This window comes from Cydia splendana, chromosome 19, assembly GCF_910591565.1.
Source record: "Cydia splendana chromosome 19, ilCydSple1.2, whole genome shotgun sequence".
Lineage (NCBI taxonomy): Eukaryota > Metazoa > Arthropoda > Insecta > Lepidoptera > Tortricidae > Cydia > Cydia splendana.
This window is the reverse complement of record NC_085978.1, coordinates 9,756,743-9,770,354: the sequence shown is the minus strand read 5'-3', so window position 1 is coordinate 9,770,354 and position 13,612 is coordinate 9,756,743. Positions and strand designations below refer to the sequence as shown.

At 37.6% G+C, this 13,612-nt stretch overlaps 2 protein-coding genes across 3 annotated transcripts in view; one reads left to right on the top strand and one right to left on the bottom strand.

Annotated features, from left to right (window-relative positions):
• LOC134800209 (flotillin-2) overlaps nt 1-13,612 on the bottom strand; it is a 395,117-nt gene that overhangs the window by 254,129 nt on the left and 127,376 nt on the right. The gene's annotated exons all lie outside the window — the stretch shown is intronic.
• The window catches only part of LOC134800330 (uncharacterized), a 74,194-nt gene that overhangs the window by 28,960 nt on the left and 31,622 nt on the right, over nt 1-13,612 (top strand). The window lies entirely within an intron of this gene.

Here is a 13,612-nt window from a genome sequence, read left to right as displayed (position 1 = left end):
ATTTCAGATATTAAGTGTTTTCACGCCCAAAGGTCCGGCCGTTGGCTTCGCACGGAATCACGGAAGGGCCTCGGAAACGGAATCTGGTCTCATATAAGCTTGGCCATTGTTCAAATTTCAAGCTTTGCTTTCTCGCAACCCAATCTTTGGCCTCGCATCGCTCGCATAGAAGTAAAACGCTATCTGAACCTCCAAATTTTCGGCCCTGTTTGGAGCCTAACTTTCGGCCTCACTTTTAAAATAAATGCTTGGTCATTAGATCTTCTCCGATCTTAGCTTCAATGCAGCACGGCCTTTAAACTCGCACTAATGCACCTGCAGGAAAGCTCCAGGTCTTTAACACTATGGCCTCGGTCTTTATCGGCCTTCGGACTTGCTTACACTGGACCTATAGTTCAATTCCAAGCTCTGCTCTTTTGCAGCTTGGCCTTCGGCCTCGCACAGAGGCGCGCCGTAATCGGCGCTCCGGGCATTCGGCCGTCAGCCAAGCTCACACTTGGCATTATCTGCAGCTTCTGGCCTCGCATGGGAAGGCGTCGGAAACAGGTCTTCGGTGTTAGGTGGAGCTCGGCCCTGGACCTCACTTTTTGACATAAATCTGTTTTTTGGGTCGTAATTGGTTAATGACGAAGCTTGATTTTCCTCACTTCGGCTCTTTGGACTGTCGACCAGACGTTTCCCTGATACAGTCAATCCGCTACTTTTTACTAAGCACAAAAGATAAGGGCCTCGCAAAGATCTTCCAGCCAGGGCCTCGCCAAGATTAAGACCGCCTCTGATGCCGCGCGATACTGTTCATACTTTATAAAACTTTTTTCGTACCTTTATTGAATAAATTTTGCTTGAAATTGAAAAATGCACTTATTTTATAACTTCCTTACAGCAAAATCATGTTAACGGGTAAAATTTTGGTTTGAATTCGTTTTTCATTAATCAAAGGTGTTTCAAGGCCACGCCTCGGAGTAATTAACAATGGAGCCGCCATTAACAGGCGTTCCCCTCTGTCGAAAATAGGCGGCCAATGGTCAACAACTTGTCAACCATATGTATGGACTGACGTTTATCTGACATGACGTACCTATACATTTGATGTGCCCCTCCCCCGCAAAAAACGGCAGACTATTTTGTACCGAAAATTTTAGACATGGCGTCTCCGTTGGTTATATCCTCTAAGGGCCACGCCGCCGATTCGCCGCCGCCGCCGACCGATTATGACCGGCGCGCCGCTTCCGGCTAAATGCCTATCGGCGCTCATATCTATTTAGGAGACCATATCCGGGGTGACGTCGATTGTCTCCGGAGAGTAATCGACAGACACGCAGGGGAAATGTAGTTAACCAACGAAGAATGGGTTTAGTGATGCAATACACAAAGATATATGTAACGCCGTAAGATAAGTAAAGTCTAAGAAAAAAACGTGCCTCAGAAAATCAAGAATAATTTAACCTCGAATATGGCGCCACCTTTGGCCTACACTTGTGTAGATGGTGACATTGGTGACACCGTTTGATTTTTAACAATTTTAACAGATATCAGAGAAAGAACATGGGTCAAGGTCATCTCGCGTTCTTAAAATAATAAAAAAGAATTTAACCATATAGGAATTTAACCAAATATATTTTTTTGATAGTTTTATTCATTTTCGTTTTTAGTTTTAATCCTGTGTCGTAAGATGGCAGTAAATTTACTGTGACCACAAAATTTACTACGACAATAGCCTCTATACACTCTATTATCGTTGCAATACATTGTGTATGTATTGTACATATGTACCTATGTGCCGAACTAAAGCTAACTGTCCTAGATACTGGAGAGGTTTCAATTTTGTTTAACGTAAGCTCTTTCAGAAATAACACATCGTTTTGACCGAAATACCTAAAGCTAGCTGCTCTTTTTAATATCGTTATGTACTGTCTATTTACCGTAATGCACTTCGACGGCTACCACTGACCACACTAAACGGTCAATCAATATTATTTTTTTCTAGGCCACTATAAATAAATAAATAATTAGTCAACCGTCATAACATATGGAGGCTTAACCTCCTCAAGGTCGACGAGGTCGGCGCGGGCGCCGGTCAGATCGCACGCGCAACAGTGAAAGCGTTTCGTTTCGGCCTTCACCCGGTGGACCACTTCGGCCGGCCGGCATCTCACGCACGCGATGCCCGCCTTTTGACATAATGCTCAACGTGACATATGATGCTACTGGAATACAAATTACTTGTTTTACCATCGCTTACACTGTTAAATCGGTGGATCTTATGCCTTTTGTAATAAGGCCCACCAATGTACATGTTGCTGTTTGTTCTGCTTTGTTGTCATGTTATCGGCAATCGACCAATCGCTGTTGTCAGCGTTATACAGTGAAGGAATTTGACTTATGTACCATTTCGTACCTAGTCAATCAATAATGTAAGTCGCTAGGAATCTCATACTACCTACTTTGTAAGTTTGGTCGCGTTTGTACGTGAAATTGTTTGAATACTTCAGCGATAAGAGTCCGACGATCAAACTGACAGTTAACTGAATCTGACAAATATAAACTGTCACTTAACTTGCTATGTCAATTAATTTCCAGTTAAAAACACTGCCTTAGCTATCAATCGTAGTAAACTTTAAATAAATAGTACCCTTTACAGTCAAGTGTAAAATATGGGTGTACAAATCTTCTCAAAAATATGTCCCATATGTCTTATGTCAGCGAATTAGGAGTAAGTTGTTTACGCCCATATTTTTACACCTGACTGTACTTACAAGTAAAAATTACTTTAGGGCGACACCCTAGGTTAGGTTTTTAATAATGTGTTTACATGTATTTTTTATTGTTTTGTGTTAATATTTTACTTTTATATTCATATTATAAATAACCTAATCTGAGAAATTAAATGAACAGAGAATACAAGTGGATAAAATAATGATTGTGCTGATGTTATTTTCTTCTTCTTTGTCGTTGTTGCTCGTTATACTCTTTGCAGTGTCGTGGTCAACTGCTAATATCAGGCACAGATGTTGCTTGCCATTACCAGTACCATTTCTCGCCATTTTCCGCGACACTAATTATAAAATATTATCGTGTACAATAACTGAATTATTATTCGATGTAATTCAAATGATAGTCGTAATGAGTCACATATCTTCTTATGCGGATCAGCATTGCCATCCATCCAACGGGGCAATGCGGCCAGCCGCCAGCCTTCTGGGCACCCTACCGAGCGACTACGTCGACTTATTTAGGTCAATTTATTTATTTAGAAGTTTTTAAATTCTTCTTCTTCTTCGTGGTCGTGACCTCATGTCTGAGGGACGTGACTCCTATATATGGGTTATTCTTCCTACCACACTGCTCTCGAGGCCTCTCGATCTTCGGCCATCTGCATCGTTGCCTGGAGCGAAGTGGTAATATCTTGGACCACAATTGACCATCTACTGGGTGCACGCCCTCTACTCCCTCTCTCTCACCCTCCCTCTACTCTCTCCCTAGACGGAGAAAAAAATCTAGTGTTCTTTACCAGAATATTGTAAATTTAACTTGATTTTATTGTATTATATGTGACAACTAGACTTTTTTTACACATTAATAGAAAATTCTAGTTAGGGTTCCGTACCCAAAGGGTAAAACGGGACCCTATTACTAAGACTTCGCTGTCCGTCCGTCCGTCCGTCCGTCCGTCCGTCCGTCCGTCCGTCCGTCCGTCCGTCCGTCCGTCTGTCACCAGGCTGTATCTCACGAACCGTGATAGCTAGACAGTTGAAATTTTCACAGATGATGTATTTCTGTTGCCGCTATAACAACAAATACTAAAAACAGAATAAAATAAAGATTTAAGTGGGGCTCCCATACAGCAAACGTGATTTTTGACCAAAGTTAAGCAACGTCGGGCGTGGTCAGTACTTGGATGGGTGACCGTTTTCTTTTTGCATTTTTTTCCGTTTTTTTTTTTGCATTATGGTACGGAACCCTTCGTGCGCGAGTCCGACTCGCACTTGCCCGGTTTTCTTTAAAACATCATTTCTAGTTCCTATTACCCACATACCTAGTATCGTCGAAAATAAATTTTGTGTAGTATACAAAACCTATCTGTAGCCATCATTATAGGACAGGGTAGAGTTTATCAGATATTTCATTAGTGTTCACCAGATTTTTTTATTAGTTTTAAGTATAATTTTAGCTGACTGAAATAATCAACAATTTCTGTTTACTATATGCAGTATTGGAAAATACCAGATTTATGTTTGTGTTAAATATAATTGTTGTGGCATGAAATAAACAGTATGTTCTGTTTACTATATATATTGTAGCGTTTAACGGGTTTTATATTTGTGTTCAGTAAATCATTATTGCGGACTGAAATTGTAATATACTGTCGAGTGAAATGGAGTTAGGTTAAATATCTTAGGTGAGTCTTCGCTTTAACATGCTTTTGTTGCGACGAAGACTTACCTAAGGTGTTTAACATTATTCTGTTTAACTCGGCAGTAAGTACCTACATTGGCTTAGTCCGCAATAATGATGTTTGTGGTATAGGTGTGGTGGCCTGAAACATTAACAGAAAAATCTCAATCCTAAATAATTACTATGAGTAAAGTAAAAAGATTTTTTTTTTTTTTATTCGTTTTAATTTTAGTAGTACATAACATAAATTATCGGCCGCAATTTTAGTGAGCGTATGGCAAATATAACACAGAGATAATTTTGGTAGCAAACACAACACACAAACAGAACACTCCAATATAACCTTATCACTATTAGCAACATATGTATAAATTTTCAATTAAACCGCTATCCGCTTCGTCCGCCTTTGTTCACTACACACAGACACTTTTATTTGCTAAAACCGGTGATCTAAACAGGAATCCAACCTGATTCATTTATTATTGGCGACGCTTGAAATGAACTCTGTCCGGACTTCGGTGAAAATGACAGAATGTTCTGGGCGCTGCGGGCGGCGGCGCAGGGGTGCGGGGGGCCGCAGTTAGCTCATATCGTGGACTGAACAGTTTTTCGTTACAGGCAAATAATATTTTGTTTAGTGTGCAATAATATTGTAATGCCAACAATTTTTATTGTTGCTGGAACCACTCTTTATTGTTATCATTAAAAAGAGTATGTTAGACAACAGAGAACGTATCTAGTTATGTGTAAAAATATTCATAGTAATCAAGAAATTTCGAGTAAGTAATAGGTATTAAAAATCCGCTAACAGGTACGAGAAAATCTAGTACCTATAAATGAATTACATAAGGTGGACCCTAAACAAAGATTTTGTAATACACACTTTTATTATTGGTGTGTTAAACTAGATGATGGTGAACCGAATTAATAAATATTGTAAACATCGCAATTATTGTAAAGTGTTGTATGCTAAATGCATATTTTACTCTGTTACTATTAGATTTTTACCAAAACGATATCAGAGTTTTAGTGTACTAGAATATTTTAACTAGAATATTCTAATATTGTCCAAAATACGAGTCTATTAAACATGGCTGAAATCTGTTTTCCTACACTAGAATCATAACTACTATACAATCTGGTAATATTGTAAAATATTTTTTTCTCCGTGATACTTCTCGGTTTTTAAATTAGGTAAGTGTTTTTATTATGTTTTAATGTTATACAATAAAAACCGTATATCTTATGATGAATGAAATTAATTAGAAATTTCTTTTAATCGACGTTGCTAGCACTTGAGTGAATATTTAATTAATAATAACACAATGTCAAGTGATTAAGCTAGCAAACAAATCCACTGTCCAATGGCCTTCGCCTATTGCCACATATTGGCAAACTGGTTGTGGCACTTGTGGCTCGTGACATAACATGACATTGTTTATTAATAAGCCGCATCGCGGATGCAACGTGTCATTATACGATGTTGTAACTCCAATTTCTCAACGTTGACGAATATTTGTAAATTAATTTTGAACTTAATTCTATAGGGAGTAAGTTTGCTTTTTCTTAAATGATAACATAAGAGGTTGTGGAAATGAAGTGTAGATTCCAGTAATGTCCACATTCATTCGGATTTTCCAGCTTTTATGATTCCCAGGTTTGTTGGGAAAAGTAGATGTTCGAGTTACCATTGTTTGTTGATTCTATCAACGATTGTCATGTTGGCTAGGCTCCCAGCTCTGTTGCCTGACCGGACATTACCGACCCCACTGCTCGTTCTCTAACGATTCTAAAATTCGATTCAGGGGCGAATCGAATCGCTCGACAAATAATCGAATCCATTCGTTATGGTGTTGTCGATAATTCAGCATCTATGTATTTCGGAAATGTTGCACAATTGGAACTGAGGATACACATTGACTCTGGTTGGCACTATATTTCGACAAGAAGTGAGAGGAATACATGTAAATAATGAAGCATACATACAGTGGAAACAATCCTTAGAGAAATTCCTCTAAATAATTTATCTGTGGCAGCATTTATTTTCCCAAACCACTGGTGGGTCGCGAGTAGAGATGCCTCGAATAGTGGTTTTGGCCGAATACCGAATATTCGTTTGAGACCTTCATCGAGGTACTTGCGTGGTGGTTCTGTACATGTACAAGATAGCTTTATTTTCTGACTAACTGCCGTATTCGAACTTCAAGATATTCATAAGAGACGACATGTACTAGATCCATTCTAGATACGTTATAGTTAAGATATCAACTAGTTCTCTTTTGGAGCGCAATTCGGGCAACCAATGTCACTTTTACGTTAGATAGCGTAAGGTATCTATTAGATGTGAATTGGATCTCTGAGTCATATCCTGAGGAAATCGTTCAAGAGTATCTGCAGAATCGCGAAAATGTCATATTTGACAGGTTAGATCTTAAACATATCGTTATCGTATCATGGTGATGTCTAAAAGATATCTAGGTAATAGATGTCTATTTCAAAATCCGAATCGGGCCCTTAGTCTTGTTTTAAGCATTTAATGTATGTATGTCACTTTATTTCACATACACAAGTTTACACAAAACAGAAATAACAGAGTAAAAGATGTAAGTATATGTACAAAGGCAAACTTATCCCTAATAGAGAATGTTTACTTACTGGTCCTAACACAAACCTATCTGGTTACTCTAATATTAGTTACTAGTTACCTAGTCTGTCTTTAGGGGTAAAAGATCTCCTGAATAGAAATTTTAAATTTTTTACAGTTCTAAAAACCCGTTTTCAATATTTACTCACTCTGTAGTTTTTTATCTATTGACTCTATCTCTATTAACCAATCAACGCAAACTTGTCATATAACTGATATAACGTTGACGTAATGATACCACTAACCTTTTGTGGGTAAGTAAATTCAATGAATGATCATTTTTACGGTTTCCGTGGTTCTAAATAGGCAACTCGGCCGTTCAATCAAATGAACTGTGAAGACATACTCACGTTTCTATTGAACGGTTTTTCTGAATCGCAGCACTTTTATTGTGTCGAATAAGTAAGCACTTGCCAAGTAAACACCTAGAGATGGGGAAGTTGCGAAAAGTATTAAAAAGAACCGGTCAAGTGCGAGTCGGACTCGCGCACGAAGGGTTTCGTACCATTACGCAAAAAACGGCAAACAAAATCACGTTTGTTGTATGGGAGCCCCACTTAAATATTTATTTTATTCTGTTTTTAATATTTGTTGTTATAGTGGCCACAGAAATATATTATATCTGAAAATTTCAACTGCCTAGCTATCACGGTTCATCAGATACAGCGTCAGTTCTGTGAATCTAAACCACCCAGTCCTCATCAGTACTGATATGCCGTTGGAAAATTTCCAAAATTGCGAAATTTCCACATGGACAAAATTTCGGAAGCTTAATTTCGAAATCTAAATTTTCCATTTCCAAAATAAAAGTGTTCATTGTTTCCCGTGAGTTTTTGTTTTTCCTGAAGTTTCTGACAACTTTTTGGAAATATTCCACAACTCGCACATCTGTCCTCATCAGTCATCTTAACATCCACTAGAATCAAAAGCACGAGACATGAGACACGAATCTGTTCAGTTCATGTTTGTGAGGTGGGCGCAAGACAAGAATAGGCCATACAATGCAAATAATGATGCTAAATCACACAGTGCAATGTTGCAATATCTTAATTGTTACGAATTGTTTACGGTTGTGTAAACTTTACGACACATTCGTATTATTGAAAACAATGAAAACAATAGCTTAAGAATATGAGTAAGTATTCCGGGCCTTTTTATAACACATTGTTAGGTTTTAGTATTTAATATTTATAAAGTGCAGCGCGTTTATCCTACATAAGTTTACTTACAATGTTATTATAAAAAAAACTTTCTATATATTGCCCTTAAATTTATCTTGAATTAAGTGCATTATGTACCTGCTCTGCTAATCTGAAATTATACGAAAACTACAAGCTGTCTCAACTTTTTACGATGTTTCTTTCTATTCCTAGTTAGTGAAATAAGTTAGTTACTAATAAGTAACGCAAAGACAATAGAAACAGCTATTAAAGAAATCGTTTAGGTACAATGCCATTTACTTATTTATTAATGAAGGTGCTATTGATAGTTTTGTTAAAACTGGATGGAATGTCACTAGGTACTGCAAAGTCGGAAGTAAGTACGTTGACCGAGACGTTAACATACTGGACCATGTTAACATAATTACGTAATAGATAAATGTTTTGAAAATATTGTTTCTACTTGCACTTTCAAAATAAACTATAAATCTACAACAATTGAAAGTCTAATTTTGAACGTAAGCAGTAAAAGATTATAAGCCCTTTCTACAAGTCGATCTTAAAATAAAACACACAGATTTAACTAAATTACTGCCATGCTCTGATAACCCCATGACAAAGGCGAATTAAATTGCCGAAATAACCTCGATATTTGGAGTTATTGTTTTGGACAAATATTAAGATGCTCGGGTCAATTTTTATAGCTCTTTGATCTACTAAAAAATAGTCAGTTTTAAGGAAGATTTGGACTGAACTGTCAAAACTCTCATATAAAATCCGTGCCAACAAGAATTATTTAAAGCAAAGCAAAAATTATTCATATTTACATAACTTCTTACCTACTGATATAGTTTATAAAAAAACAACAGAAATAAACATTTTACCTAATTGTTTGTAACCAGTATGTAATTTAGGATGACTGCTATAAGTAGTTATTGACCAGTATATAGTAATTGGCCACTCCTTACAAATCAGAAAGAACCAACAACCAACCAACCAACAAGCCAACTGAATCCTTATTATTAAGAGTGGTCGGTCATTACTATATTATACTGGCCAATAACTGCCTATAGCAGTCACCCTACGTAACTTATTTTAGCTTATGTATCTAGTAAACAACAGATAGTAGGTAATATTGATAGGAAATCAGCAGCCTAATAACATTCAGAACACTTTCACGATCTGGGGGTAATGTCTAGAATTAGATCATATCTTCCGCGCGGCTCTGAAATGGACCATTCACTCTTTGTACAGTCGTGACCAGTGAAGAATACTCACTGTGCTCGATAGCGGCGCCACCTAGTGCCTATTTTATCACGTTAACAATTGACACCTGACACTGTCAATTTTCTGTACATTTCCTGAACGATAACTAATGTCAATAATTTACTTATTGCGCCAGCAATGAACGGCAAATAGACATTTGAGGTGACCTTTGTGTTCATTTATCTATTTGTGACAATTGTCAAATGACAAGTCTGTCTATGACATGTCATTTCATATAGCTTCAGTCAGGACAAATTCAATTTCAAAATATTTTAATTACATAAAATTTAAATAAAAGCGGTACTTACAGTGATCCCCACACTAGGCTCAGCCTGTATCGTGGGAATTTTAGAGAAATACCGAACACTGATGTTGCGGCTATTATTTTAACAGAATATAAGTATACAAGTTTTTAAATTAAGGCCACCGAGTGTCCTGTGAGAATATTTATGATTGATTGATGTTTTAAAACTTTGTGTCAAACGTTATAATGACAAAATCTTTCACTCCAACAAAATTAGCACAAATGTACGAAGAATTCCACACTAGTGATTGCGACTGTACCTACGACTTACGAGTACTATACATATACAGAATATAACTAGTAAATATACTAGGAAGTAGATGCACATTGCACGTTGTAGATACATGATTCAATAAATCAATGAGTTTTACTGGAGTAGCATCCTGGTTCGAAAGACTTCGACAGTTGTTTGGAATCAGCCAGACAAGGGCCGGCGGTTATCAGTTTTAATTATAGGTATATGTATGGACCAACGTCTTTACAAAGTACCTGCAAGGGAACATACATTGAATGCAGTACGAGTAAAAATTCAAGTAACATTTCAACAAGCGAGCAGGCTCCAATTTCACCACGGTGACAGGTGCGACAATTGTAAAACATCACTGTTGCTGACGTCACAGGCATCCATGGGCTACGGTTACCGCTTACCATCGGGCGGGCCGTATTCCTGTTTGCCACCATCATTGTTTTATTAAAAAAACTTTATTATATCGGAAAAAAAACAGATATTTCTCTTGCTAAGTTTATGACAATTGTCACAAGAAACACTACAATTGTCACGAAATTCCGACATATAACTCATTACCTGTCAAGAATTACCTACAATTCTTCTAAATCTTGACAATTGTCAGAAACTTCGCAAAAGAAATATCTGTTTTTTTCCGATATAATAAAGTTTTTTTAAATAATACAAGGATGGTGGCAAACAGGAATACGGCCCGCCCGATGGTAAGTGGTAACTGTGGCCCATGGATGCCTGTGACGTCAGCAACAGTGATTTTACAATTGTCGCACCTGTCACCGTGGTGAAATTGGGGCCAGGTGACATCGATTTAAAAAGATCGAGGTAGATACAAAATATACAATACGTCTTATGGGTAGGGTTACCATACGTCCCGTACATACGGGACTGTCACCGTATTTAAGTATCACGTCCCGTATTTTTACTAGTCCCGTTTTTGTCCCGTACTTTGTCGACGGGTCTAGCCTAGTGGGTAGTGACCCTGCCTATGAAGAGTATGGTCCCGGGTTCGAATCCTGGTAAGGGCATTTATTTGTATGGTGATACAGATATTTGTTCCTAGATACATTTTACTAACTATTAGGAACCAGCTTCTGTAAATAAACAACATTCCTCAGCTACGTGCTATTGCTAGTAGACATTAAATAACGATGAATGCCCATTTTATTTACTTTTAAACTTTCCACTACAAATAAACCTGAACTTATGCAAGGTTAGACAACAAAGAAAACTTATTAAATAACTGTCAGGTGAATAAGTTGTCAATTTCCGAACACAAAACCACTTACTGTATTAAAAGTGTGGCGGTTCGGCGCTTTGTTCGGCGGCTCAATGCATTTCCTTACCTATAAAAGACAAATTATATTAGCTCGTTGGGTAACAATACAAAACTGCTAAGTATGCATTCAAGCGAGCAAAATGGTTTATCAATTCAGTTACGATAGCTGACGTCGATATGATTTCAAAAATAAAGGTAACTAACTAAATAATCGACTACAATAGGCGTACCTGCTTCCTTACATACTATACCTATGTTATAAAGGTTCCTGAACTCAGGTTAAAGTAGAAAGACCCAAATTCTCTACGAAAACCCATGCAACGTCAAAGTACGGAAACTTTAAGCAGGCGCTTCAAAAATGTATTCGGGTTTTAGTTTAAATACATTTTAAAGGGATCTGAATAATCTTTTATTCTTATTGGCTACAAATATAATGACCACCAAAAAATACTTTGGTACCCTAAATAAAAAAATCTGTCGTACCAAAAAAATTACTGAACACCAAACAAATAAAAAAAGTAAAATTACAGAAGTACCACCATTTTAATAACGACTGTACTTCAAATTGTATTCAAATACCAAATACATATATTGAATGATCACCAAAAATCATTAATGATCACCAAATCATGAAGACCAAATTAATGCGATATATTCACCTAAATAAACCACTATGATTACCAAAAAATGTATACATATTACCAAATAAAGTAAAATGATACCAAAATTACTAGCCCCTCCCGCTCAACCCCCCGTACACCGCACTGCATACTTACCTAACCTAACCTACTTTTCTAGTAGCATACTGAAATGCTACTAGAAAAGTAGGTTAGCTTAGGTTTGAACTGCTATCAGATAAGTGGGTTAGGTTAGCACTGCGACTCTTACAGAAACGAAATGTTACTGGAAAAGTTGGTTAGGTTAGGATTGAACTGCGACCTTTACGGAAACGAAATGCTACTATAAAAGTGGGTTAGGTTAGGTTAGAATTGCGATCCTCACAAAACCGAACTGCTATCAGATAAGTGGGTTAGGTTAGGACTGCTACCCTTACAGAAAGGAAATGCTAATAAAAAGTGGGTTAGGTTAGGTTTGAACTACGACCCTTACAGAAACGAAATGCTACTAGAAAAGTGGGTTAGGTTAGGTTGGAACTGCGACCCTTACAGAAACTAAACGCTACTAGAAGAGTGGGTTAGATTAGATTTAAACTTTCACGATTATTAAACATTATCAAAACTACACAACGGGACTTAATCGCGTATTTAAGTTTTAAGATTTACCTCCGACGTTTCGAGGACGGCGTTGTCCCCGTGGTCTCGGAGAAGACTGGCTCAAGTTGACATCAACATCTTCTAGCCGCGCAAGTTTTTCGAACTACCCGCACTTGGTCTTGTTTATCAGTTTGAACGTTTTGCGCACTAGGGATGTTACTCTGTCGACACACAACACTAACGATATTCGATTTATCGACTGATGAAGATGTTGATGTCAACTTGAGCCAGTCTTCTCCGAGACCACGGGGACAACGCCGTCCTCGAAACGTCGGAGGTAAATCTTAAAACTTAAATACGCGATTAAGTCCCGTTGTGTAGTTTTGATAATGGGTTAGATTAGGTTTGAACTGCGACCCTTACAAAAACGAAATGCTACTAGAAAAGTGGGTTAGGTTAGACCCTTACAGAAACTAAATGTTACTAGAAAATTGGGTTAGGTTAGGTTTGAACTGCGACCCTTACAGAAACAAAATGCTACTAGAAAAGTACGTTAGGTTAGGTTTGAACTGCGACCTTTACAGAAAAGAAATGCTACGAGAAAAGTGGGTTAGGTTAGAACTCCAACCCTTACAGAAACGAAATGTTAGTAGAAAATTGGGTTAGGTTAGGTTTGAACTGCGACCCTTACAGAAACAAAATGCTACTAGAAAAGTGGGTTAGGTTAGGTTTGAACTGCGACCTTTACAAAAAAGAAATGCTACTAGAAAAGTGGGTTAGGTTAGGTTTGAACTGCGACCCTCACAGAAAAGAAATGCTACTAGAAAAGTGGGTTAGGTTAGGTTTGAACTGCGACCCTTACAGAAACAAAATGCTACTAGAAAAGTGGGTTAGGTTAGGTTTGAACTGCGACTTTTACAGAAAAGAAATGCTACTAGAAAAGTGGGTTAGGTTAGGTTTGAACTGCGACCCTTACAGAAACGAAATGCTACTAGAAAAGTGGGCTAGGTTAGGTTTGAACTGCGACCCTTACAGAAAAGAAATGCTACTAGAAAAGTGGGTTAGGTTAGGTTTGAACTGCGACCCATACAGAATAGAAATTCTACTAG